General features: G+C 35.9%; 1 long non-coding RNA gene across 1 annotated transcript; it reads left to right on the top strand.

Annotated features, from left to right (window-relative positions):
* Positions 1-19,932: 19,932 nt before the first annotated feature.
* LOC145790639 (uncharacterized) lies at positions 19,933-23,392 on the top strand. Its single transcript, XR_014329504.1, has 2 exons — positions 19,933-20,447; positions 23,131-23,392. It is a non-coding gene; the product is annotated as an uncharacterized LOC145790639 (long non-coding RNA).
* Positions 23,393-27,887: the final 4,495 nt, after the last annotated feature.

The following is a 27,887-nucleotide window of genomic DNA, read 5'->3' on the forward strand; positions in this document are numbered from 1 at the left end:
AAGTGGGTGTATAGGGTGAAACATGAAAAACTCACTTCACAACCACGATAAAAGCCTAGACTAGTTGTTAAAGGGTTCAGTCAGAGAAAAGGCATTAATTTTGATGAGATCTTCTCACCAGTTGTAAAAATGTCTTCTATTCGTATGGTTCTTGGCTTAGCCGCTAGTCTAGACTTAGAGATTGAGCAAATGGATGTGAAAATTGCCTTCCTTCATGGTGACTTGGAGGAAGAGATTTACATGGAACAACCAGAGGGTTTTAGGGTGAAAGGAAAAGAGGATTATGTGTGTCAGCTAAAGAAAAGTCTTTATGGTCTGAAGCAGGCACCCAAGCAGTGGTATAAGAAGTTTGAGTCAGTTATGGGGGAGTGTAGACGTCCCCGAACGTCCCGGGAGGAAATCCCCCCGTTTTGTTCATTGGGCTCACTATAGTTCAGGACTCAATGTCACGGTCCTGTATCTAATCTCGCAGAGTGCAATGCAAGACCGATGAATCATCAAAGAGTCTAAATCCGGCAAATCATTTTTGAAAATAGATTTTTTTGAAAGAAGTGCCAAACATGGACTGCTTTGCCAGATACAGAGTCGCCACCTAAATATTTTATTTTGAGAAATTTAGGAAACCCTGACTCGTTGCCTAAGGCCACGTATCCGTCATCACCAAAGTTGTCTCGGCTCGGGAACTTGGGTACGATTGGGGAAGGTCACTTCGTGAGCACCCCCGCTCGCCCGATCAAAGATCGGCCTCTACTAACCATGACATCTAGTTTTGAAACCATTATGCGTTCTTATTCCGGTTATTAGCTTAGATTTACTATGTGATGCACACAGCATACAAGTATAGACTGGGTCGCCTGAATTGGAATGAAACATCTCATGTTTGTTTTAAAAAAACGGTTTGCTACTCGCAAGTAGGCTAAAATGTGGATTTGCTACCCTCAGGTGGGCTTAAAACTCGCAATTGATGAATTGTTCCAATTCAAATAACCCAACCTTCACCCACAGGCATTCAGGCAGTTATATCATATAAGCACATGGCCTCATGGTAAGCATGCTATCATGGCAGCACTCACACTCATGCAAGGATGCTAAAGCATAAAAGCTTACCTAGTACTCCGAGCCAAAACATAAGCTATGTTAGAAATCATGCATGATCCTAACTATGCTGAAATGCTTAATGCAACACATGCAAAAATGTAATTAAGAGAGGCTCGGCTATTCTAAAGATGGCATATGAAATGCTATAGCCAACACATATTAAACTTGGAATTGAAATACAAATGCAGTTAGTATGATGCGCCGAGCCCGGTGCATGCAAGATAGATGAATGAATGCAAACATGCTATCATACTGTATGCTAATTGAAACATGCCCTAATCTAACCATCATAAGCTGGTAAATAAAAGGGAGAAAAGACGTGGGATTGGAAGACATACATCACACTCACGCACACTTATTACAACATTGCCTTCGCTCGGAGGGTCCAAATGAATAATACAGTCTGAATAAATACAAAATCCTAATTAATTAACAAATTAATCTAGGAAAGCAGGTAAATTGGAACGCAAATCCATGGACCGCCTCAGCTCTGTTCCAAATGATGAATGATGCATGCTCGAGTTGCCTTGCGTAGAAATCCATTACGATGCCCCAGTTTGCCTCTGTTTGCAATTGTTTTCGAAATATTGCACAATGCTCCAAAAGGCATTTGATTCCTGATTTACTGCAATAGAGAGCAACAAAGGGGCATAGCAATGTATTTCACATATGTATGCATGACTACTCTTCAGGGAGTGTAGTCATCGATCCTCGTGCCACCAATCACGCATATCGATGCATGATGGTCGAGGAGTCGAATTACACGACTCAATATGAAATGAATGCACATGAAAACACAACAAGACCTAAACTCCATCATGGGTAATCCGGAGTGTCGGCGACAGGGAATTGAGACACGTTCCGTCACTCGGAGTACGAAACGTCCCTCGTTTCCCGTGCTCGGGCTAACTCCTATCCCAAACACAATGCAAATGAGATGGCATACACGATGCTCGATGTAACATGGCATACACAATGCATTAACACGCAACCTAGCATACGCAATGCTATGAATTGAAAAGGCATACACAATGCATAATGGACTTACACCAATCATGAGTGGACCTCAGCCACACTCACATCAGTAGCCATAAGATGAAAATGAGATGACCGAAATGCGTGCACACATGCACGCAAACCGAGGACTGAACTTAAGGCATTAAATGCCACTCTACCAAAACATGGCAAGGATGAAGCATGGTATTCAAACATGTAATTTTCAGCACTAAAAAATAACGCTAAATGGTCCCGAAACATGGAAATATGGCACCCGATGCATGGAATAAGCCCCGAAACTCAAAACTAGTCCAATGCATTGAACCACAAGTATACAAAGCAAGCATTATTTGATTATGAAGTTTAAAGATAGAGCCAAGGCAGTCCCAAAACATGCACATTTCTAGTTTAGAGCATGGCCAAAAGATGCTAACATGATGGACTAAAATAGCATGCAACATTGGCTAGTAAGCATGGTTTACATGGCATGTATATGAAGAAAATGAGAAATCATCAAACCAACCAAAAACAGTGAATAAAACATGCCAAAATATGCCCAAATAATCACTGAAATGCAGCCAATGTATGCAAAAATGAGGGGCTTCTTTGGAAGGCCATTCAAGGGGTTGTTAAGCACATATAATATAGACACTTAGCATGACCAAACCAACTCTGGAAATGAGTTATGACAGCCCTAAAACTCACAAAATTGGCCCTGAAATCAGTCAAAGAAGCATACGATGAAAGGCCCTCCTCAAAAGGCCTTGAATGGAATTGTTCTACACATGCACTATAGACATAAAATATGATCAAAAGGGCCCTGGACAGACCTAAGGAAGACCTTAAAACCCACAAAATTGGGCCCAAAAAGTGACTTCAATGCATGCAAAATAGAGCCCCTTTGGAAAGCCAATAATGCTAGTAAAGAAAATGAGGGGTGAGAGAGTCACCCCTCCATGATTTCAAAGCTCAAAACCTCATCAAAGCCACTGAAAATCCCCTGTATTTCAGTGTCTAAGAGTCCAAAACAAGTCCAATGCAAATGCTCTAATGCATGGCCCTAAATATGAAGGAATGAAGCATGCAAGGAAGGAGATGACTCCAAACAGAAAAGTGACCTCAAGAAAACTTAAAGAGGAGGTCAAAAAAAAGCTTTTTTCATTTTATAACAAATCTCAAAAATGTTCACAAGTAAGTCTAAAGTATGATGCAAAAAAAGCCCTAAAAGAGAGATAGAGGGAAAGGGGAAGTAGATAACCTCAAACAAAAAAGTGCCCTTAAACAAAGTTGAAGAGGAACTCAAACTATGACACTTTCTAGTTTATGAAAAAGCCCATAATTACTTTCAAGTGAAGCTAAGTAATGAAGCAAAAAAATGCAAGTTTAAGGGAAATAGACACTTACCCTTGAAGAGCCGACCTCCAGCAGCTTTTGGACCAAGTTGGTGAGCTTTCAACCTCCGCAAATGACTTCTAAGGTGCTGGAATGGATGATGGAGGTGTGGTGCTAAGGGTTGTAGTGCAAATGGACCAAGAAAATTAGGGTTTTGGAGCTTGGAATAGTGACAATAGAGGAGGGAGGTTATAAGCCTTTGTAAATTTTGTTCAACCCTTTGATATGAAGCCAAGCCTCTCCTTTATAGAGGAGAGGTTCCAAAATATCCAAAAAGGTCCCCAGGTATCCTCCATACACGTGTATGGAGGATACACCAAATGGCCTCCAGCTGGCACAGCTGGACTACACTCAGAAAAAGCAAAAAGCAAGAAGCAGGCCGGCCAGTTCAAGTGGCCGGCCGGCCAGTTCAAGTGGCCGGCCGGCCACCCCCCCTGGTTGGCCGACCAGGGGTCAAAAGGGACAACAAAATTTTCTGGCCGACCACCCCAGAAAGGTGGCCTCCCTGATGAGTACAACACAATTATAAAGTGAAAAACCAGAAAAAGTGATCTGGGAGAGAGAAAAGCTAGCTTTTAAACAAGGTTCAAAAGGGTCAAGAAGAGAAAACTGGTCGGCCTACCATATTGGTGGCCTCCTAGATGAGCACAACACAATGGGGTATGAAAAAGCCAGAAAATGTGGCTTAAAAGTGAGAAAAACCAGCTTTCTGTCAGAAAAATCGGCTTTTGGAGAGAGAAAATGAGAAAACTAGTTTTTCAGGAGAAAAGGTGGCCGGCCACCATCCTACCACCTTCCTAACAATGAAAATAGGGTCTCTACCAAAAATGGACCAAAACGGATGCAAAACGAAGGTTCGGGGGCCAAAACGCGCGGTTCAAGGCCCCGAAAACAGGCTGTTAGGCACCGGAAGTGGTGTATGACCACGAAGGTGGTCTCCAGGGCCACAGTGTCCCTCTAAAGGGAGGAAATAAGGTGTGTGCCAAAAACCGGAGCAATCGGAGGTAATTAAGTGCTCCCGAACCGAGGCACACGGCCGACGGCTCCGAAAACTGGAAACTGGCCTCCGAACGGGAAAAAATGGCCTACGACCACGAAACGTAGCCTACGGCCACTGAGAGATGGTCTACGAGACCTCTTCCTCCCTTCAGGAAGAGAAAACAGAGAAAATAGGACCCGATTCGCAAACTGAGGCAAGGCACAAAAGAGCCCCGAAGTCTGGAGGCAAGGCTCGCAGCCGAGACTCTGAAACCTCAGAACGAGTACAATATGCAACATCACCAAGCACCCAGTTGGTGACGTCTGAGTCTTAAGGTCGGTCAAAAATGGGGTGTCTACAAGGAGCAAGGCCACACGAAAACTACTTCTGACCATTGTGTATTTGTGCAGAAATTCTCTGATGATGATTTTATTATTTTACTGCTCTATGTTGATGACATGTTGATTGTTGGCAGGAATCCTTCAAGAATTGACAAATTGAAGAAGCAACTAAGCAAGTTCTTTTCCATGAAATACTTGGGGTCAACAAAGCAAATTCTTGGTATTTGAATCTATCGAGACAGAAAATAGAAAAAGTTGCACATGTCACAAGAGCAGTACATTAAAAAAGTGCTTGAATGATTCAATATGAACAATGCTAAAGTGGTTAGCTCACCTCTTGCTACTCATTTTAAGTTAAGCACTAATCAAAGCCCTTCTACAAATAAAGAGAAGGAAGATAAGGAAAGAGTTCCATATGCCTCAGCTGCAGGAAGCTTAATGTATGCAATGGTCTGCACAAGGCCAAATATAGCTATTCAGTTGGTGTAGTTAGCCGATTTCTTTCAAATCCAAGAAGAGAGCATTGGAATGCAGTATAGTGGATAATGAGATATCTTAGAGGCACTTCCAGGTTGACACTCAGTTTTGGAAATGAAAAACCAATTTTAGTTGGCTACACTGATGCAGATATGGCAAGAGATGTGGATACCCGTAAGTCTACTTCGGGTTATTTTATCACCTTCTCAGGTGGAGCTATTTCTTGGCAGTCAAGGTTGCAAAAATGTGTTGCACTCTCTACAACAGAGGCAAAGTTTGTTGCGGCAACGGAAGCTTGTAAAGAGTTGCTATGGATGAAAAAGTTCTTGAAGGAGCTTGGTTTCAAACAACAACAATGTGTTGTTTTGTGATAACCAAAGTGCTATTCACTTGGCTAAGAACTCTACATTCCATTCGAGGTCGAAGCACGTTGACGTGAGGTACCATTGGATAAGAGAAATTCTTAATCATAAGTTGTTGGAACTTGAAAAAATTCATACTGATGATAATGGTGCTGATATGTTGACAAAAGCTCTGGTAAGGGAGAAGCTTGAGACATGTTGCTCGATTTCCGGGATGGAGAATCCCTCCACCTAGTCCGAAAGGAGGAGATTTGTTGGTTTGGGTTTGCCTCCTATATGGAGGATGGCCCAAAATATTTAGTAAAACCCATGTGAGTTCCAAAGCCCACATGGAGAGGTTGTGTTGTTTTTAATGTTCTAGCCAATGAGTAGTTTTACAAACCTTTTCTCTGTAACTTAGAGAAGGAGACGCTGCAGCCACAAAAATAGAGAGGAGAGGGGAGGCCAAGGGTTTTGGAGAAATTCTGTTCAGCAGTGATCAAGCTATCCGATCAACAAGCATCTGTGATCCAATTGAGCTGAAATTTGGTAGGCGAGTTCACAAGTAAAGACTCTAAATTCTGGATGGTGAAGATCAGATTTGGAGTATTCTACTGCTGGTTTTTGGCCCGTGAACAGTACCCATTTTGGTGACATCTTTCCTAAACTTTGTATTTTGATCTTTGGTTGCCAAGAAAACTTATTTGTAAGTTGTTCTTGATTGTTTGCCTCTAGTTCTATCTAGAGAGAACTCTTGTATACCCATTATTTGTTGATAGTGGAGATATTTGGTGGACTACGGTCCCGTAGTTTTTTCCTTTCCACATCGGGAAGGTTTTCCACGTTAAAAATTGTTGTTGCCTTGTTGTATGATTGTTGGATCATCATTTTCAGATTATTTTCATAATATATTATGCTCTATTAAATTGCTTCCTAATAGTTTCACAGAAAGAGAGAGAATAAACTACTTCTGCTATTTTTGTGTCGGATTCAGATATTTCGAATTGAACTTTTGTTTGTTTTCTCCCAACAAGAGTATGGTATCCGTGTACATTCACATACTGTAACACCCTGTCCCACATCGGAAGTTTGCATGGGTGATCTTGGGCATATATAGCACCACTACCTTGCTACTAAATAACTTAGACTTAAGCTTTTGGGTATTGTTGGTCAACCCACAAGTTATTTGGGCCAGCAAGTAGTGGGGCGTTTCAAATGGTATCAAAGCCGACCCATGCACACAACCATGTGGGCCACTTATTCTGGGCTGGCCACGAGCTTGTCGTGGTATTCTGATTGATTATAGACCCTCACGAGGACGCGAGGATTTATAAGTGGGGGAGTTTGTAACACCTTGTCCCACATCGGAAGTTTGCATGGGTGATCTTGGGCATATATAGCACCACTACCTTGCTACTAAATAACTTGGACTTAAGCTTTTGGGTATTGTTGGTTGACCCACACGTTATTTGGGCCAGCAAGTAGTGGGGCGTTACAAATGGTATCAGAGCCGACCCATGCACACAACCATGTGGGCCACTTATTCTGGGCTGGCCACGAGCTTGTCGTGGTATTCTGATTGATTATAGACCCTCGCGAGGACGCGAGGATTTATAAGTGGGGGAGTTTGTAACACCCTGTCCCACATCGGAAGTTTGCATGGGTGATCTTGGGCATATATAGCACCACTACCTTGCTACTAAATAACTTAGACTTAAGCTTTTGGGTATTGTTGGTCAACCCACAAGTTATTTGGGCCAGCAAGTAGTGGGGCGTTACACATACACAATTGGGACTGGTGATTTTATCTGAACTGGGGCTGTTTGGTGTGCAGCTTATATGAGCCTGCTTATAGCTTCGATTTTTATTTTGTGAGTTTGCATCAAATTATTTGGCATAACTTCTGCTTACACCTTATTAGGCAAGAGCAGCTTAAAAATAAGCTAAAAAAAGCTAATTATCTGGAAGTTTGGAGAGGAGTGCTTTTGGTTTTTGCTTTCTGATTATCAACTTTTACCTTACAATAAACTGTGCCAAACAGGTCTGAGCACTTTGTGAAAACCAAGGCTTGCCAATGGAAAAGGGAATCCTTGCCAACCCTGAAAAGGTTCCATGGTAACATAGACAAATTGTTCCTCTCTCACAGACCAAGCAATTTCAACTTTTGCATTTGGATGAGCAAACACTTGCTCACTTTCTTGCCATTAATTGCAGTATTGTTAACTAAATCTAATTTTTCCTTCCTCAAAAGCTCCATTGGGAATATTAGAGGTATTGAAAATGATGCTAATGGGCTTCTATACAATAGATTTTTTTTAATCTGGCCTGTACAACAGATTGTAATTCTGTCTCTTTGAGAAAATCATATATCTTATAAGAGAAAGAAGGTAGCTTTAGGTTGAAAACAATTCAAAACCATTAATCAAATTCTTCTAAACATTAATTTTTATATCTAAGACACCACCCTATGATGCATGTTGTTTGCCAATTACTTAGTTCATCTGTCAGTGGATCTAAATTCAGTGGTTCAAAGAAAAAGATTTATAAAGGATTTATGAAATAATGGAGGACAGATAGACAACATCGATATTTGAATATGAGTGAGTCAAAGAATTAGAGGATGTTATGCAACTTGGAGGAAGGAAGAAGTAGAAGGCTCTTAGTGTTCTTTATTCAACACATACAAAATTTAAAGAAGAAGAAGAAGAAAGCTCTATATGATCACCAGGTCAGTCATGCATTACAGCATAGCATGATTGGCTACCTGAATGCATATGCTTTGATAAATGACTGGTAGAGGAGAAAATATAGGTCTTCAAACAAATTGCATCACCCAAAACTGAGAACAATATAAGAAAATTGGCTGCAATTGCTCAGTTATCTGTAGCAAATCCCAAGAGTACACTAGCAAGGAGTGAAATATTTTAAGTTGAAATTATTCCAAAGACAAACAGAAGGCCAAAACAGATGATTACGATTGTGCGAAGAGGCATGATCATTATGATGGAACAAAACATAAGGCCCTAGAGAAAGCTAAATGGTGGAAAAGAACCCTTGTAGCATACCTTGAATAGTTGAAAGAAATCTTGTTAAGTTGTGTGTTTGTATGTGAAAGCATGCATGCATGTGTGTTGAGAGAGAGAGAGACGTACAATGTTGTCAATGCTGTCAAAGATTTTAAGGTTGAAAACCATGCAGTAACATCTGGCACATTAAAAGAATTATTGCTAATAGACCTGCAAGTCACTTTTTTTGTTAAAAAATAAATAAATAAATTGGAAAGTAGGTATGGAACATAATAACAAAAGCAAGATGATACCAAGAAAAGTAAATTTTCTTAGGAAGGAAAAAACAAGGAATTAACAAGATATCCATTAGAAAACTGTTTGAGAATCATGAGGCTTTTTCCTAAGCAAATAAGATGGAAACTACTTACATGTAGCTGAGAGAGGCCATGCCCGTAAGATTGGGCAAGGGGCCAGTCAGTTGATTGTTCAACAAGAACCTGCAAGTGGAAAATCAAAAGCCTGCAATAGTCAGTTGAAAATCGAATACAAATTAAGTTGACTACCTGGAAACAAGTATAGATGCTTAAATCAGAAAAAGTATTTGTTTTGTCAGCTTACAGCTCTTGGACATGTACAAGGCTGTAGAGGTTTGCTGGTACAGACCCACTTAAGAAGTTCCCGTCAAGACGTCTGTAGCAGCATAAGATATACTCAATTCAAAAATTTCATGGAAATTCACAGCTTTATGATTTTAATTGGGTATGAGATGCATATACTCACAGCGCTTCCAACTTCTGCACAGATCCTAGCGTTGAAGGGATGTTGCCACTAAGTTGATTGTTGTCCAAAAGCCTGTTCAAATCATTTCACATGAAAGTATTGAAACTATTTTCCGGATTTAGGGTATTTTGTACAAGTATTGGGCTGCCAGAAAAATTAAATCTAACATTCCCTATTATATATAGAAAAAAATAATGTTCAACAAAGGCAACACGAGACAATTCTAAGGCGTCGTGTTTGTGTAAAACATGCTTCCAACAATTGGGGGACACACATGGTCATCACTTAAACACACATGAAACGCATTGAAAGTTTGAAGAAAATAATTTGGGATGCAATGATAAAAAATTACTGTAATTTATACCTATTAGTCTCTGTACTTCAGAATTTTTTTATTTTAGGAATTCTAAAGCAAACAACTTCCACGTTGTTTATGAATAAAGCTTTCTAAATTAGATATTAGGACTTCTTATTCTCACATATAGAAAAATAATTTCTTACTTTTTTGATTTAATAAAATATATATGTATTTGTAATGTAAAAAACAATAAGTAGTTATTATTTTTATGTATATAAATAAAAATAATTTACTTGTTGAGTACCTACCTTCTTGTGTCCAGATATTGTGTCGACATGTTCTTATTGTGTCGTATACATATCCATGCTATTTAGTACATACAGAACACAGGAAAATATGTATACATTTACACCAAAAAAAAAAAAAAAAAATCGCATCTTAACATATGTTGTGCCTATTTTACACTACAAAAGTTTTCGTACATGCATAACCTCTTGTCCTATCATTCAAGTACATACCACTGACACTTTGGAATAAATAACTAGATCAATATTACTTACAAATGTATGAGACTCATGTTTGAACTGAAAAGTTAATATGGGATTTGCCAGAGAGATTATTCATTCCAAAATGCCTGTACATAATAGAAAGGTCATTAGTATATGGAAATGAACAACATAGAAAGGACTAATCTGATTAAATGCACACACATAGAAAGATTAGACATACAAGTGCTGCGTCTTAACTAGCATATCCAGACCGGGTGAGGTCCCACTAGAGATAGGGATGGTTCCCTCAAGCTTATTGTCAGCCAGATCCAACCAAGAAAGATTTGCTAGATTACCAATTGTAGGCGGTATATTTCCAATGAAGTGGTTGGAACGGAATGAAAGTATTAAAATGTAGGCCAAGACACATAACTGCATTGTAAAACATAGTAAGTTGTAAGACATTCAGTATATATGCACTTTAACAAAATTTTTGGAACTGAAACTTGCAAAAGCTTACTAGATGATATGAATTCAAAGAATGGAGCTTCTAATGCAAGATTTGAATGACCAAAAATAGATCCCAGATTCAATTTTTCTACTTTTTTAGAAGCATGAAAGAGGATTAAGTGGAAGTAGGTTTGAAAGGCGCAAATATTATGATTTCATAGGAAACCAACTTCCACACTTAATCCTCTTTAAGATCAAATTATTGAGGGAGTAGACAATTATTGTGTCAAAAAGTATGTGGAAGATTCTAGTTAATGTCCTTTTCATTTTCTGATTATATTTCAGAGGGTGAAATAGTTTACCTGATAACTTGAGCTTGTTATGAGTTTGTTTACAGTTCTGTCATTCCATTGTTCCATCACAAGGGAATACAAGCCTCATGCTGCGTAAGGAGTGAAAATTCCCATTTTTACTCATTGCAGGACTAATGCCTAAAGATGCAACATTCCCTGAACTATGAATTTCTAATCTCCTACAGAAAGCACCTAAAATGGTAAAACTGTGCTGTCAATTGACAATACTTCAAATTAAGTTTCACATTTATAATTTCTCAATTTAAACAGAAGAAAAATACCAAAGTCCAAATGCTTACTACATGAACAGCTGCTGCAGAGATCCTATTTCGTTAGGAATTGGACCAGAGAAATCGCAACCAACCAGGAGTCAGAGATGCAAGAAGCAATGTTTTTAACAACACATATATCCATCTGAGTAATCAGCCACCATACAACAACAATCAAAATTTTCTTACAGGTTTGACAGCTTCGTCAAATCTCCAATTGATGCAGGAAGAGAACCTGTCAAGACCGGGTTGTAAGATAGATCCCTATATGCAGAAAGTAATAGTCAGAACTCAATTTTAACAATTCTTATGAGAGAACAAATAAATAAATAAATAACAACAACAATTTCAAAAAGCTATTAATAATAAAGTAGGGACACTAGTTTCCATGTAGTGTTTTCTACCACGCCAATCAGACATTTTAAGTGACATGAACTGTAGCACCATTCTAGTGTGTCACTATTAGTATTTTGAATTAGTGATGTAAAGTAATTAGGGAACTAACAAATGTGTGTGAAGACATAAAATATGAATTCCATTCTGGGAACATAGCTAATATGTACTAGATATATATAGAAGTCAACAAGGAGCACTGATTGTTGATCAATAATGCCGATCTTTGAAAAATCCAAAAGAGTATAGTAGTCCAGAATGAACAATGGTAACTGAATGATGCTTCATTAAATAAAATTGTATCCATTCATGGAAGCCAAGGGACAGTGAAAATATAAGACCTACAGAGTCAGTAATTCAGACAACGATCCAATGTCTCCGGGCAGCTGACCAGTCAAATTCATGCTCGCTAATGTTTTGGCATTAAAACTGATAGTTAACCTCAATTTAGAAAATGCAGAGTAAGCAACTCTCCTTAAGCATTTAAAAGGAAACAAAACACAATGGCGACTTACATAGCTGTCACACGTGAATTAGTGTACTGAATTCCTTCCCAATTGTTGCCACATGGATCTGACCCAACCCAACTGGGTGGTGTGTTCTCCCAGGAAACTTTGAGAGCGATTATAGCAGCATCTATATCATAGACAAAATAAAATTCCAGAGTTATATTGCCCAAAAAATCACAAACATAAACTCTCCAAGACATTCCTTGTAGATGAAAATATTGCAAGGGAAGAACCCCAATTTTTTTATTAGGATTCAGGAAAACCATAGCTTGGGGCATGATAAACCAACAGCAGCCAGTAATCTATAAGCAGAAGGGATAGCTTTTCTCGAGCTCGCCCTCTTCTCAGATTTCATATGACCAAATATTTTCTAGTTTAAGGAACTGCCTTGGTACTCATGTTACCACTTCTGAATCTGAATAATCAGAGGCCATTTGATATTAAAGAACTCAGACATCAAAAGATTGTTTTTAAGTGACCCCACTTTTGAATAATCAAGACCATTTCATGTTTCAGTTAAAGAACTCAAACATCCAAAGGTTGTTTCTGGCTCTGAGTGACCCCAAAATAGCATGCAAATTGAGAAAAGTAAACTCACCCAAAACGGTATATACCCAATTTACTGCCTTATGTCTCCAGGGCCTCCAAAAAGAGTTATGCCAAGGGTTGCCGTTACGACTTAGTGTTGGAACAAAGAACAATAACAATCTCGAAAACTCACCCAAAATGATATATACTCAATTCATCGCCTTGCATCCCTACAAGGGACCTCCATCAAAAGAAAAGACTCATCCTAAGGTTGTTTTGGATCATGGATTTATGTAAAGAAAAGAAATAGGGAGGGAAATGTTAATGAATGAATATAAGCTAACATTTTTCACATCTCCCTCCTGTTTTCTTTGTTCTCTACAAATCCCTATCCAAATCCATGATCCAAACATAGTGTAAAGAATGTCATTACAGCTGGCTCACCCAAAAGAGTTAGCCAATGAGGTGTCATTTGGGTTCATTGCTCTTATTGATATACATACCCAAGATACCCATTCAAACTCAATACTCAATGCACACCAATGCTGGTTAGGAGTCAGGGTGATTACAAGAACTTACTGCTAAACAAGATAAAACATGGTAGCATATCTAAGACTTCTAGTTTTGGAAAGAAGTTAATGATTAGTAGGAATGCAATTATGTATTCCAGTTTGCATCCTTGCATAGTGAATAGTATTCCCAGGAAAATTAGATAGCTTCAGAGAGAAGTAGCTTGTCATAACCAAGTGATGGACATAGATCTAATCCTTTGATTGATGAAGGTTGAAAGGATTAGGGGAAATGACAACATCCACCAGTGAATTTCAGTTTAGTTCTCATTATCAGAAACAATAGAAAACATAATTGCTTCTCCTTTTATGAAGAATCAACCCCACAATAAATGAGAAGGTGTGAAGAGAAAGAAACCAGAAAGAGTTCAAGCATATTCTATCCTAACATCAGCTAAAGAACTTTTGTGTTTTCTGGAGGATCCATTAACTAGCAAGCAAGGATGTATTCTTGTTTGTATTAATCAAGGCATGGAAAAGCTAAGAACAGAGATTGAAGCTCTCTTTTTGCATATATCATTAAACACTAATATAACTAGTGATGCCAATAAACTAAAAACTTGGACATAAGAATTAAACTTACCATCCTGAGGATTCATAAATGCAGCCACAAGTAAAATTTGGACAGAAGTAACCAACAGAAAGACCTGAATTCTAGAACCCATTATTCAAGAAAGAACCATATAAATTTCTTGAAACTCACTGAATTAAAAGGAACCACTTTGAAACCACCCAATTTCTTTTATTCTGTTTCCTTCTGTTCATTATTAGATGTATTCAAGAGAAGAAATTTTCTTCATGCTTACCCATCTACTTGACTATTCAACATTCATATCTGCAATACATTAATACAACCATGTGTGGCCGCCACTAACTCATCCCAAATATCAAATAATATCCCATACATACAATTTGAGTTATTCAAATTAATTGCAATACAACAACTACACACTATGACCTAATTTCCATCATCTCTTTTGCAAGAATATATATATATATATATATATAAAAGACCCAGGTTAGTTAAGGTTAATTGTTGGCGCCTAAGTCAACAATATAAACTAACTTTTTTAAATATTGAAGGCTTGGTAAATGTAACACCTGTCCCACATCGAAAGTTTGCATGGGTGATCTTGGACATATAAAGCACTACTTAATTACTACTAAGTAATTGGATTTAATTTTTTGGGTATTAATGGTCGACCAACAAGTTACTTGCCCCAACAAGTAGTGGGGTGCGAAAATTTATAAGTGGGGGAGTTTCTAATACTCTGTCCATAGCGATCCCGGGTTTTCCCTCCGTTGTTTATTGTAATCCGGACTCGGTTCCGTGGATGATTGTTGTTGTCTGTGTTGTGTTTCCGTCCTTTAATTCTTTGTATTTGAGTTTTGGGATGTGTTGGGCAGGTTTGAAACAGGTTGGTTGTGTTTACAAACAAATAGTTTCTACCCAGATTTTGGCCTTCACGCTCGAGCGGGCCCTTTTTGCATTTGCTCATCCGCTCGAGCGGGCAGTCTGACGCTCGAGCGAGATTCTTCAACCTTCAGTATTTTTCCTGCAGGTCACCGGACACTCGAGCGTCCACTATCACGCTCGAGCGGGGACCTTCGTCTGCAGAACATCTAGAAGTGTGCATTCCACGCTCGAGCGGCGCTTTTTACGCTCGAGCGGGAGTCTGTGTCTGATGCTCGAACGGGGCGTTCCATGCTTGAGCGGGCTGTATTGTATGTCAGCCCGAGTTGAAGCTTTTGAAATCACTTTTCGGCCCCCTCTCTCTCTCTAAAGCATTCCAAAACCCTAATTTGAGAGTTTCTCTCTCTATGATACATCTTCTCTCTACAAATACATCTAGTTCTAGTGATCTTCTACCCTAGTTCCTTTGTATAAAGTGTGGAGCTTGGCGTGATTTTCGTTTTGATCCGAAAAAATTGGTGTTTGGAGCATCTTGGGTTTTCACCTTCATCTCCTTTGAGTCTCTTCACTTGAGGTAGGGATAACCTACTCCTTTCTATGAGTTTTGACATAGATGTTATGTATTTTTGCATAGATGGTGTTGTTTGGGGTTTTTGAGAGAAACTAGGGTTTGAAATTGGAATTATAAAAGAGGGGTTTTCTATTTTTGGGGTTCCAAGTGTATGAGTGGTCCCTAAAATGAAGCTATTGTGTATGATTGATGGAATTTGGCTTTGGATGCAATATTTGAGAAAATTGAGAAAAAGCCCTAATTTAATATAATTGATTAATTTGTATAATTAATCCGGGAAATATGGAAACATGAAATTGAGTTGAAAACCATGAAATTGGAAAATTATGAGACTGAATGGTGGAGTTGGATTGATTAATCACTCACCTTTGAAATTGTAGATAATTTATCTGTTTGATAATTTATTATCTGTTTAGAAATAATTGTTTTGGGCTATCGGTGGAGGATAGTCTTAATTGTTGTAAACACTGCATGATGATTAGGTGAATTAGAACTAATCAATTGAGTACGTCAATGAATATGACGGATGGAATAAATAACACATTGAATATGTACTTTGCTTGATCATTATATATGATAAGTGTTTGAAAACATTGCATATGTATCTTGTTTGGGAGGAGATAGGGGATGTACTCTATGGTTTGAGAGGAGATAGGGGATGGACTCTGTTGATAACTAAGTTGGCGGGAGTGTCCATGGTGAAAGTCCCGAAATCTTAATTACGTTTGTATAATGTAGATGATCGAAGTGTTGAAGTGTTAATGTTATGAGTTGTAGTCTCATTTGAAAGTGAAGTGTTGAAGTGTTAATAATGTGAGTTATAGTCTCATGTAAATTGATCATAATCGAAGTATTGTTGATAATATGAGTTGTAGTCTCATTATAAACTGTCTGGATAATCAGAGAACCATGACTATGAATTGGTTTGGATAATGAAACGGAAAGGGATTGAAATATATTTGTGATTATGGGTTGGTTATGAAAGAGATGTACGTTTGTTTATATGAGTTAAACATTTATCAAATGCTAACATTTTAATTATTGCTCATATTTGGTTTAGCATATCTCTACTGGGCTTTGGCTCACCTTTTATGGGACATCATTTTCAGGTGCAGGTGATATGCTGCCTCCAAGGATATAGCTTGGGAGGTTATAGAAGTTGAAGGCTTACTTTTGTGATTATCTTTTGAATTACATATAATTCAAGCCAAAGGCTTAATGTGTTTAGAGTTAGAACTCTCTTTTGTTGAACTCAAGTGTTGACTTAGAAAGTTGTAAGCCCGTAGGGCATTTACTTTTGTTGTCAACCTGCAATACTTTTTGTACTAAATACTGATAAATGGAAACATGTGTTATTCTCTTATGGCTATAGATGTCTTGAATGATGGATTTATATCTATTATTTTGAAAGCGTTACGCTGTTCCACATCGGAAGTTTAGTGAGGCGTTACAGAAAGAGAAAACCCACAAGTCTTATTGGTATTTGTTGATATTTGTTTGAGTCTTCCGCAAAAAAATAAAATTCAAGGCACCATCAGCAAAATTAGGGACATTATTTTTCACTGCAGATTAGTCGATCAGGGACTTTTTCTAAAGAAATCACTTTCCTAATCATCGGTGGTGAAGTATTCAAACAAGTTGCCAATTGAAAATCAGTAAGACTTTTTTGATTGGGGGTTGTGTGGATGTAACGTGAGACATTTGATGAAACATTAACATTTTTCATATATATATATATATATGCATCAGTCTGCTGGGTCTATAGTTCTATACCTAAACTTGGAAAAGCTATTGAATCTGTCAGAGAGACTCCCCTTTGTCAAATACACAACATTTGTTTATGGGTAAATTACATTTACCTCCCCTGAGGTTTCTGACAAATACAGGGACCTCCCCTGTAGTTTCAATAATTACACTAACTTCTCCTACTTTACCTGACATTGTACAGATTCCCCCAATCCGTCAATTATACATAAACGACGTTACTTTTGTATACAAAATGACCATATTACCCTTTTATTTGAGCATGAAAAGACGAAAATACCCTTTGATTATAGTATTCAACTTTGTTTTTAATTTTAATTTTAATTTTTTTGTTCTCTCTCATCTCATCTCATCCCCCAATCCCAACTTCACTTTAGTTTCCAATTGCAACAGCACTGTAATCTGAATTCTCTAAATCACTCCCCAGATGTCCCTCATCTTCCTCCTCTTTCTCTCTCTACAACTCCACCTCTCTCTTTTCTCCTCTTCCTCCTCCACCACTGCCTCTGCCGCCCGCCACCTCCACACCACAACCTCATCATGTCCTCTTGATTTCGACGTCCTTCGCCGACTCATTCAATCCTCAAATCGTCCAAAACTCAACTCTGATTTCGTCTCTTGTCACTACATCAAGGTCGGTCTCCGAATCATTCAGTCCGATTATCTCCGAATCACCAACAATTTTCTTCCTCCGATTGACTCCGCCGAGTCTTGTTGGGTTTCATACCAAACCCTAATAAACGATTTCTTCCCCAATTTCAATGATATTCACAAATCTGCAGTTTCCAGGCCTTTTGGATCGCCGAGGGTTGTATGAACATCACTACTCTTGATGCATTCGAAGGCAATGTTTCGAAATCGGCGTTAGACGATGCCGTGAAGGCGTGTAATCAATCTCTTGGTAACGGTTGGCCGTGCGCTTCTTGCACCACCAGTCTCTCGAGCCTCAAGCCTTCGAATTTGAACGGCCGATCAATTGGAAACCTCTCCGATTGCATGGCGTACCTTTCGATTTACGCCGCGGTGTTTATCAATCGTTTTGGCCCAACCGATGAAGTTACTGCCAACTGTCTGTTTGGTTTTGATTTTTCTGATTTGAGCAATTCGAATGGTAGAGTTAGAACCATTGTGATTTGTGTAGTTGTGATAGGTTGTGGGTTTGTTTTGTTTCTGGGTTGTGGTGGGTTTTGGATTTTACGGCAAAAACGCGAGAAAATTAGGGAGAGAAGTAAGGTTGATCATGAGAGAGAAACTAATTTAGCTTTTGGAATGAATTCAATCAATGAAAGTACTACTTTAGTTAGGTACGCATTTGAGAAGACATTTTTGAAGATTTATGAGAGAGTGTGAGAGAGAGAGAGAGATGGTAATGGAGTTAGCAGTCACAAAATGAAGGCAAAGGAAACTATCCACCATTTTCTCAGAAAATACACTGTTCCGGACATAGATGGGTTGAGGACACTTGAGGGCATTATAGACATTTTAATGTTTGGCTTTGATGACATCAGCGTTTTCTGTGAAATAAATAAACGGAAGTCAACAGAAGGGGGAATCTTGACATTGTCAGGTAAAGTAGGGGAGGTTATTGTAATTATTCAAACTACAGGGGAGGTCCCTGTATTTGTTAGTAACCTCAGGGGAGGTAAATGTAATTTACCCTTTGTTTATTCATTTGTAGCCCTCCTTCCCTCCTCCCCTCCCTCCCTCTCTCTCTCTCTCTCTCTCTCTCTCACAAGTTTTGTTTTACTATTTATTTATTTTTTACATGTTATGTGTTGATTTGGGCATTACTACTATGCATTTGTTTGATAAATAGGGTTGAAATTAGGTTGAAAATGATGGGAATAGTGACTTGTTTAGGAAAATACTTGTTATCATATACGAGTTATGTTATTCGTAAATTTAATTATTATAAATTATATAATTCAATATTATAAAAATCATAATTAAAAAAAATATTGAACCATAATAAATATCACATAAGGTATAATATAATTCTTTAATTATAACTAAAATTTTGTCATAACTAAAATCACAAGAGTCTGTTTGGTAACCATTCCGTTTTCAATTTTGAATTTATATTTACAAAAATTTAAAAAACTGTCATAAAAATTTATTTGATAATTTTTTTTGATTTATAAATGGTTGTCTCAATTTATAAATTTAAGGAAAAAGCATAAACTCAAAAAATGAGTTTACGTTTTCAGTTTTAAATTTTTTTTTTAAATTAATTTTTTTTCAATTAATTTATTTTTTCAATTTATTTTTTCAAATAATTTTTTTCAATTAATTTTTTTTCAAATAATATTTTTTTCAAATATTTTTTTAATTAATTTCTTTTTCAAATAATTTTTTTTCCAATTAAATGTTTTTTCAAATATTTTTTTAATTAATTTTTTTTTTCAATTATAATGTGTGTGATCCCATAGTCATAAATAAGAAAAATAAATATAAATATTTTAGGCCTGAACAAACATATTTTTTAATTTATGTTTTTAAAATTTTTTAAATATTTTGTTCAAACCAAACGCGTTTGTAATTTACGTTTTTCTAAAACTAAACAAAAACAACTTTTGTAAACATAAATAAAAAACGTAAACATTACCAAACGCTACCAATGTGTTATAATTAACAACTCAATATATCACAATCATTGACTCAATGTCATAATCAAAGATATATATGGTACACATCTTAAAAACAATGTAGACTTTCCCAAGTTAAATTTGATTTGAAAAGCTTAATTACCTTTAAAAGCAATTCAAATTTGGCTTGTTCACCTAACAAATTAATCTTATATGAGTATTTTTGAAGAACTTTAGTTCCTTTGCTTTGGCTTGTTCACCTAACAAATTAATCTTATATGAGTATTTTTGAAGAACTTTAGTTCCTTTGCCTCCGTTTGGGAAGTGAGTTGATTTTTTGACTTTTTGCCTTTTTTAGCTATTTTAGCCTGGACTAAAAAGCTTGGTTTGGGAAGGGCTTTTTCCCTTTTTGACTTTTTTAACTTTTTTTGTGAGAGAATAGTGTAATAATTATGGGTTGAATGTGATATTTTATTTGTCATGACTAAAATAGCCTATTTTATCTTTTGTGACTAAAATAACCCGAATCTAACTTACCAAACGGACCCTTTGACAGTCTTGCTCTTACAAAATTGTTTGAGGGCTCAAAATTATTGGCTTGAAAGGCTCGAAAACGTGCGCTCACGCGCCTATCTCGCCCGTCTTCATTTTTCTTCTTCTCATACTCAAATCTATCTCGCCCGAAGTCCTCATTTTTGTTCTCATACCCAAACACTAAACTTTGAAACTCGCTATTGCTCTGTTTGTCATCGTTCTGAAGAATCATTCGAGTCTATCTCCTTTGAAGAATCATTCGAGTCTCTATTGCTCTGTTCTGTCACCTCCTCTCTCCTCTCAATCTCAGGTAAACTTTGTAAACTCAAAAAACTAGGGTTTGATGATTGAGCCCAAACACTATACTGTTTTTTTTTTTTTGAGATGCATTTGTTCTGAAGTAAGCTATTTGAGATGCATCTGTTAAAAAAAAAATTATTTGGTTGTTCTGGAATCAGACTCTCTGTTAAACATCTTTCATTATATTGATGCATGCCAAGTGTTTGATGAAAGTCCCCAACTGATTTTGTTCATTACAGATTGATACTTGTAGTTTAGATTTTCATTACAGATTTGCATTACATTACAGATTGAACAAAATGTTCATTACAGCTTGTTCAATCTGTAATGGAAGTCCCCAACTTGTTCAATCTATGAATCTGCCAAAATGTTCAATCTGTAAACAGATTGCCATGAAAATCAATACTGATTTTCAATCTGTTAATAATTCATGATTGCCAAAAATGCTATTTAGATTGCCAGAAATCTAAACAGATTGCCAGAAATGCTACTAATAATTCAAGATAACCTCATTTTAATGAATTTGTGTACATGTTATTCAATGCTTCTTGTTTACATGTTTTGTGAACTGTATATAAATCTGGCTTTTTATCTTTTGTTTCCCTCCCAACATCATTGAAGATAATTTGCTAGAGGAAAATCAATAAAATTAGAGGATGATGACATCAAGAAAGTATGGTAAGCTAAGATTAGAGGATGATGACATATAGTCAATAAGAACCAGCTAAAAGTGCATGGGGGGTGGTATGCTTGAATGCTTAGGTGACTTGTGAGAGACATATGGACAGTTTTTTTTGTAACATTCATCTATAAGAATTTTGTTCCTGAAAAGGCTTCACCAATGTACCATATTGACAGCAAAATAATTATTTGAGTTTTAAAAAGAAGTGCCCCTTAGAAACACCAATACTATCTTCAGGATTGCAATCTTTGGTGAAAATAATTCATCAAACTGCTGCAGATCAGATTCCATGTGAACTATGGGCTCACAACACCCTGTCTAGCTATTGCTTGCTCCTTTGAATTTTGCTCCCTGGCTTCATTTGACTAGGAAATAGTGAAGACTTGACCAAACAATTCAATCCAGGAAATGATATTGAAACAGAATTTTTATACAAAATTTAAGACAACAATAGTATAGCAATGAGATTTTTACAATTACGAACAACATTGATTAATATTTTGACTTCCAACAAAACCTTATATGTACAGCGAAAGCATTCTAATGGCCAACTGACACTTAGAGACCATAGCTAGGAGAACAAATGGGATTAGATACTTGGAGAGATTTTCATAATGGCTTCAAAACCTCAACTTAAATTTTCCATCCTTTTGTAGAGTTGCTCTAACCTTTGCTTTACATTCAATGAATGATGACAAAGATGGTTTGAGAGGGTGTACTTCTGATCGTTTTGTTCTCTTGCAAGTCCAAGTACATTCAATTCCAAAGTATTTTACTTCCCTATCTTGTCCAATATTCTGTGTTCTATAAGCTACAGCAAATCCAAGGTGCTTCGTATATTTTGTGTAAAACGAATATACTTCTTGCTTTGAGCTAAAACACATGCCCTTCTTAGGTTCTTCAACTTCACCAATCTCATTTAATGACGGATTGTTCTCCGCCCCTTCAACTTCCTCACTCCCATTCAATGAAGGATTGTTTGAATCAATGTCCTTTGAAGCGTGTAGTTCGTGTAGCTTCAAACCAAATACAAAATAAAGTGTAAGTGCATGTATGTGCATTTCAATTTTTCTAAGGTTCTCCAACTTAACCAGTAACCACATAGTTTTTCATATTGGATTGGGATATTTCATTTCAAACATCAAACATCACTGAAATGGTTTACAATGATTTTCAAGTTCTTACATGGTAAATGACAACAATGGATGACAACAATGTAAGTGCATTTTCAAGGTTAACCAGCAATGGATGACAACACTGAGATAAATTCAACACATTGATCTCAGTAATGAGTTAATTCTTATACTGAGATTATCTCAGTAAAGAGTTGATTAGGTAAATTAAGAACACTGAGATTAGGTAAATTGCCCTAAATGACAAAATTAGTTTCAAACATAATTTAGTATGACACAGATTAGCATCAAGAAAGATGACACAGATTATTAGCATCGGGACTTTCATCAACAAACACATAAAAATTCAGGACAATTTCTCTATGGGGACTTTCATCAAACAATTGGCATGCATCACTATAATGGAAATGTTTAACAGAGGGCTTGCTTCCAGAACAACCAAATTTTTTTTTTTTACAGACAGATTCATACAGAAACAGATTCAAAATCAGATTGCCTCTTACAAATGCATCTCAAAAAAAAAAAAAAAAATGTTGACCAATAACGAGATGTTCAATCTGTTTAGGAAAATAAGTTATTGGTTCCTGCAGTGCACAGATAATTTGTTTATCTGTTCATCTATTTATCAGATTTATGAGTATTATAAAAAATTCATCTTGTATAGTTTTGTGAAAACTGTATCAAATATCAGTTGCCAAGAAAACTCTACCAAATGAACAGATTATAATCTGTTTATACTCTGCATCAAATATCAATTGACAAATGAGACAACCGTAGTTTATAAACTGTATCAAATATCAGTTGACAAATGAGACTAATGTTTATAAACCAAATATCTGTATCAAATATCAGTTTATAAACCAATTACTCACCTACAGCGGTGGAGATTCCGAACAGCGGTGGACGGTGGTCAACGACGCTTGTCGGTGAACACCAAGTCGGTCGTTGTTGTGATCGTCTCTCTCGCCGTCATCGTCGTGGTTGCAACCTCCCTCTCTTTCCCTTCTCTCCTCTGTTGTTTCTATTTATTTATTTTTTTTTTCATTTCATTAGTTTGCCATGCAGAACACGTGAGCTCCACGTGAATCAAATTTTCGGAGGGAAACTAATTTCGAGCCATTCGAGGCGTTGTGTGTTTCAGGCCCTGTAGCAACGTCGCTTACTCTTAATTGAAATGCAAAAATCAAAAAACATGTTCATTTTTTTTTTGAGGATAAAAAATAAAAATAAAAAATAAAAATAAAAAATGTTCATTAAGTGCACGGAAACAGCACTAGCGGTGGCTTAGGTAGAAAAATAAGGCTTCGTTTGGTTTATTTTTAAAATAATTTTTTTGAAGAAAAAATTAAAAGATAATTTGATGAAAAAAATTTTAAAAATAAAAAAATATTCATTAATTTTTTGGAAAATTACACTCCAGTGGAGTTTTTACAAAATATTTATAAATTAATGAAAAAGTTTATTAATTTAATTATTAAAATGCATCCATTCATTTGATTTTTTTTATTTTTTTATGTTTTGAAAAAGTACTCTGATAAGTAATTTTCTCTTTTTTTTTTTTTTTTTCATATTGTTTGACCTTTTTCAGATGCAAAAATAATTTTTAAAATTTAAAAAAAAAAAAAACCTTCTTAGTGCTTACTCGTATGCAACTAATTTATATTTTTTTGGAATAATTTCAGAAAATTGATTCTGAAAATAAAACCAGACGGAACCTATGCAAATTAATAAATTTTATAATTTTTTTATTTATCAATCCGACACTTATTATATTATAAAAGATGATCATATTTCAAATTTCATTAATATCATAAATGTTACATTAATTAAAAAAAAAGATCATTAATTTTTATAACATTTTCTATATAGATTTTGTGTGTGTGCGCGAGCACAAGAGTGCATCGATACACAGTAGCAGAAGTTAAGAGGTTAAGTGTTAGTGAGGGAAGGAGAAATCAAGAGGGAGAGTATCAAGAGGTTAAGTGTTTTAAGTAGAAGTTAGAGGTTAAGTATTTATGACATTTGAACTTAAGTCACTCAATTGGTAAACCGATGTTATATAAAATAATAGTTTAAAAAAGTATGTTTGAGTAGAAGTTGGAGGTTAAGGGAGAAAGTCATGACACTCCAACTCGAGTCACTCCATTAACAAGCGAACTCTGTAAAATAGTGGTTTGCAAAAACATATTGAGGACGTAATCGAATTGTAGTAATAAAATTTAAGAAAAATAAATAAACATTACAGCCTTTTTTGGGGGGAGGGGGACAATTAAAAACATAACCACTATCTCTTGAAATTGGGACACAAACGAATTTCAAAATAAAATATAATAAATAAATGTAATAATCCCAACATTATTAACTCGAAAAATATCTTGCAACAAGCTTGACGAAAAATGCCTGAGACATCACTTAATTTATCACTGCTAAAATCACCCTAAATGATGCGTGTATTTCAATTTTGATTTGTCAAATGAGTGGTGCTACATTTCTTAATATATCATGTCTATTTTGATCTTTAATGAGATGGAAGAGAGAGAGTAGAGAGAGATAGAGAGAGGAGTATAGGTCCTCCCTTCACATGATTCATTTCATATCATTGGGAGTGCTCAATTAGAACTTTTAAGTATTTTTCTTGTTAAATATTTTATCATATAAGATTTAAGCGCAATACTATATCATTAAAAATTATTTAAAAGTGATAAATTAAAAAGATATAATAGTGGTTGACCCATCCATGGTCCATCCATCCTTCCCACTCTTTAATGCTTTTGTGGGGGAAAGCAGGGCATGTAAGGTTGTTTTCAATTATTGGCACGGTTTTTGTTTTTTTTTTTCTTCCCCTTATTTTAAAAAAAATAAATTTAAAAATCACTAAAAACACACAAAAGCCAATTATTTTTCACTAAATTTTTTATTATTATTTTCTTTTACTTTTTTAATTCGTGTAGAACTTAAAAATCTAAATATTTTCTTAAAAAATTTAAAAAATTCACACACACACACCAAAAAAAAAAAAAGTCAAACTAAAGGGCCACTAAATAATAATAGTGGAGCTAACGTAAATTTAGGAAAAGAGATGTTCCTTTCTCAATTTTTTAAAAGGGTAATTTTATTTTATATGCGGATTCCTGTCAATCATTTGAAAATAATCACAAAATAGACTAGGTATACTATTAGAAATTTCGTTCAAAACAACAATAAGTGTAAAACACATATCAGAATATAAGGGAATTATATACTTATTTCTAAAGGAACAAAATACAATTAGAATAAAGCACATGAGCTTAAAGTGAAGTTTATCTTCCAAAAAATGACGAAAATGTCTATCATATGTAGGTTATGACATTTATAAGATTTATTATTTTAAGTCATAACTAAAAAAAATAAAAAATAAAAGTCATAAGCAAACATTACAAAAGACAGAACCAATGGCATTTGAGATCATAATTAAAATAATATCATAACAAATATTACAATGAGTCATAACTAATATTGTAGTGTGTATGTATAATCAAGTTATAACTAATAATACAATAGTTTACAACCAAAGACTATAAAAATTATAACTAAGACATATGGTACATATTTCTTCCCAAAAGGAATATGTATCATAAAATTACTCCATTGTAGCTTCCTTTTCGTGCTCCTTTGAGGGGTTTAGTCTCCTTGGATATGATAGCCCTACAGTTCGAACTCTTGTAGTGCTGAATCTAGTTTCACAAGTACAATATGAAACGAATAAAACACAAATGAGTCCAAATCTAACAATTTTTAGGGGAAAAAAAATCTATTTTTAATCAAAAATGTCAAAAATAAATTACTTTGCTAGATTTCAGAGTCGCTACCTAAATATTTTTAGAAAATTTAGAAAACCCGTGACTCGTGCCAAAGATCACGTGTCCGTCATTACCAAATTGTCTTGGCTCGGAAATTAGTTATGAGAGGGGAAGGTCATGAATTGAGCATCACACTCACCCGATCAAAGATTAACTTCTACTAATTATGATGTGATTCTTATGTACAGTATATGCTCTTATTCCGATTGTTATTCTATCTTTACTATGCCATGCACACAAATATAGACTATTTCACAAAATTTGGAGCGCTTTGATTTCATGTTTGTTTGAAAAGTGTTTTGAATACGTGTCACTTGTAAAAGCGAACTCGTATGTATATCAATCAAAACATCCCAATTTAAGTGAAAAAGCTTTCATCCACTAGCATTCAAGACGTATATCAACTAAACACTTAACCTCATGGTAAACATGCTTGATTTGGCAACACTAACACACATACAATATGCTAAAGTAATAAATGCTCACCTAATACTCAACTGAGGCAAGCCAAAAGAAATAAAATCATTAGAAAAATGCATGCTCTACTAGGTGAGTGACTAGTGCAACACATACAACATGCAACTATAAGGTTCGGTCTATCTAACATGGCATATGAATCAATTTAAAACATGCGGTAGCACACATATTCAAGTAAGTAAGAAATGACAATATTTGTTAGAATGATGAACCGAACTCGACGCATGCAAAAATGGATATTTACACATGGTAATGATATGAAAAAATGTAAAATATGATGCTACCATTATAAGAAACTAAATAAAAGGGAGAAAGAAATGGGGGTTGGAAGACATACACAAATTATTACATATTTGCCCTTATGCAAGAGGGTCCGAATGAATGTCGTAATTAACTAATTAGTACAAAACCAATAAATGAATTAACTATACTAACTAATTATTACAAATTAGAATTAAACTAATTAATGAACTAGCTATTACAAATTCAAAGCTAATTAATTACAAAACACTAATTGATCTAAGAGCTACAAGCTACTCGAACGAGAGTCAAAGAACTACATGTGCAACCGAGAACATCCTCCCGGAAACTCCTCTGTACTGCTGCCTAAACTGTTCTATTCATAGTCAGAAAATTAATCTATTTTCTCCCTAGCCTCTGCTCTGTTCTGCCATGAAAATGACACTTATTACAACATTAAAGTGGTCGACCGGACAGGAATGGTAGCCAACTGGCCACTATTTTTGGGCTCTGCCCTACTGCCATAGAAAAGAAGCAGAGCAAAAATAGAGTGTTTTCAGGGGATGTTTATCCTCTCTACCTTTCCTTATCATGGCATTGATCAAAGGGGGAGTAGAATCGATCTACAAATCATCAATGGTCGCAAGGTTGTTGTATGATGATCTATGAATTGGTGGGATAAAAGCTCAATGAATGAAAACAAAAAACCAACAAAAACATCCTCCCTATCATGGAGTTACCTCAAGAGAAGTGGTAGACCTTGATTCTTGAACCATTATCATCATTAAAGAGTATGAAATGATTCAAGACTCAATGGGCTCAATTAATGTCCGATTGAACCCGACTCAATTTTATTCTCTTGTGCCTCTTTTAGTCCAATTTTATTTGCCCTTTTTAATAAACTTTCCATTCTTTAATCATTTTGTTCAAAAGTGAGAGTTATGTCCACTAATGAAGCAAGTGTTAAACAAAAAGTTATTCTTGGCATGAGAAAGATGTAATGCCTTGGTAATGAACCTTCGAAGAGATTAAACCATTAAGCATGGAAGGTCTCTTTTGCATGCCTTAAACAATCGATT

This window comes from Camellia sinensis, chromosome 5 (genome assembly GCF_055761805.1).
Source record: "Camellia sinensis isolate YWXY chromosome 5, ASM5576180v1, whole genome shotgun sequence".
NCBI classification, from domain to species: domain Eukaryota; kingdom Viridiplantae; phylum Streptophyta; class Magnoliopsida; order Ericales; family Theaceae; genus Camellia; species Camellia sinensis.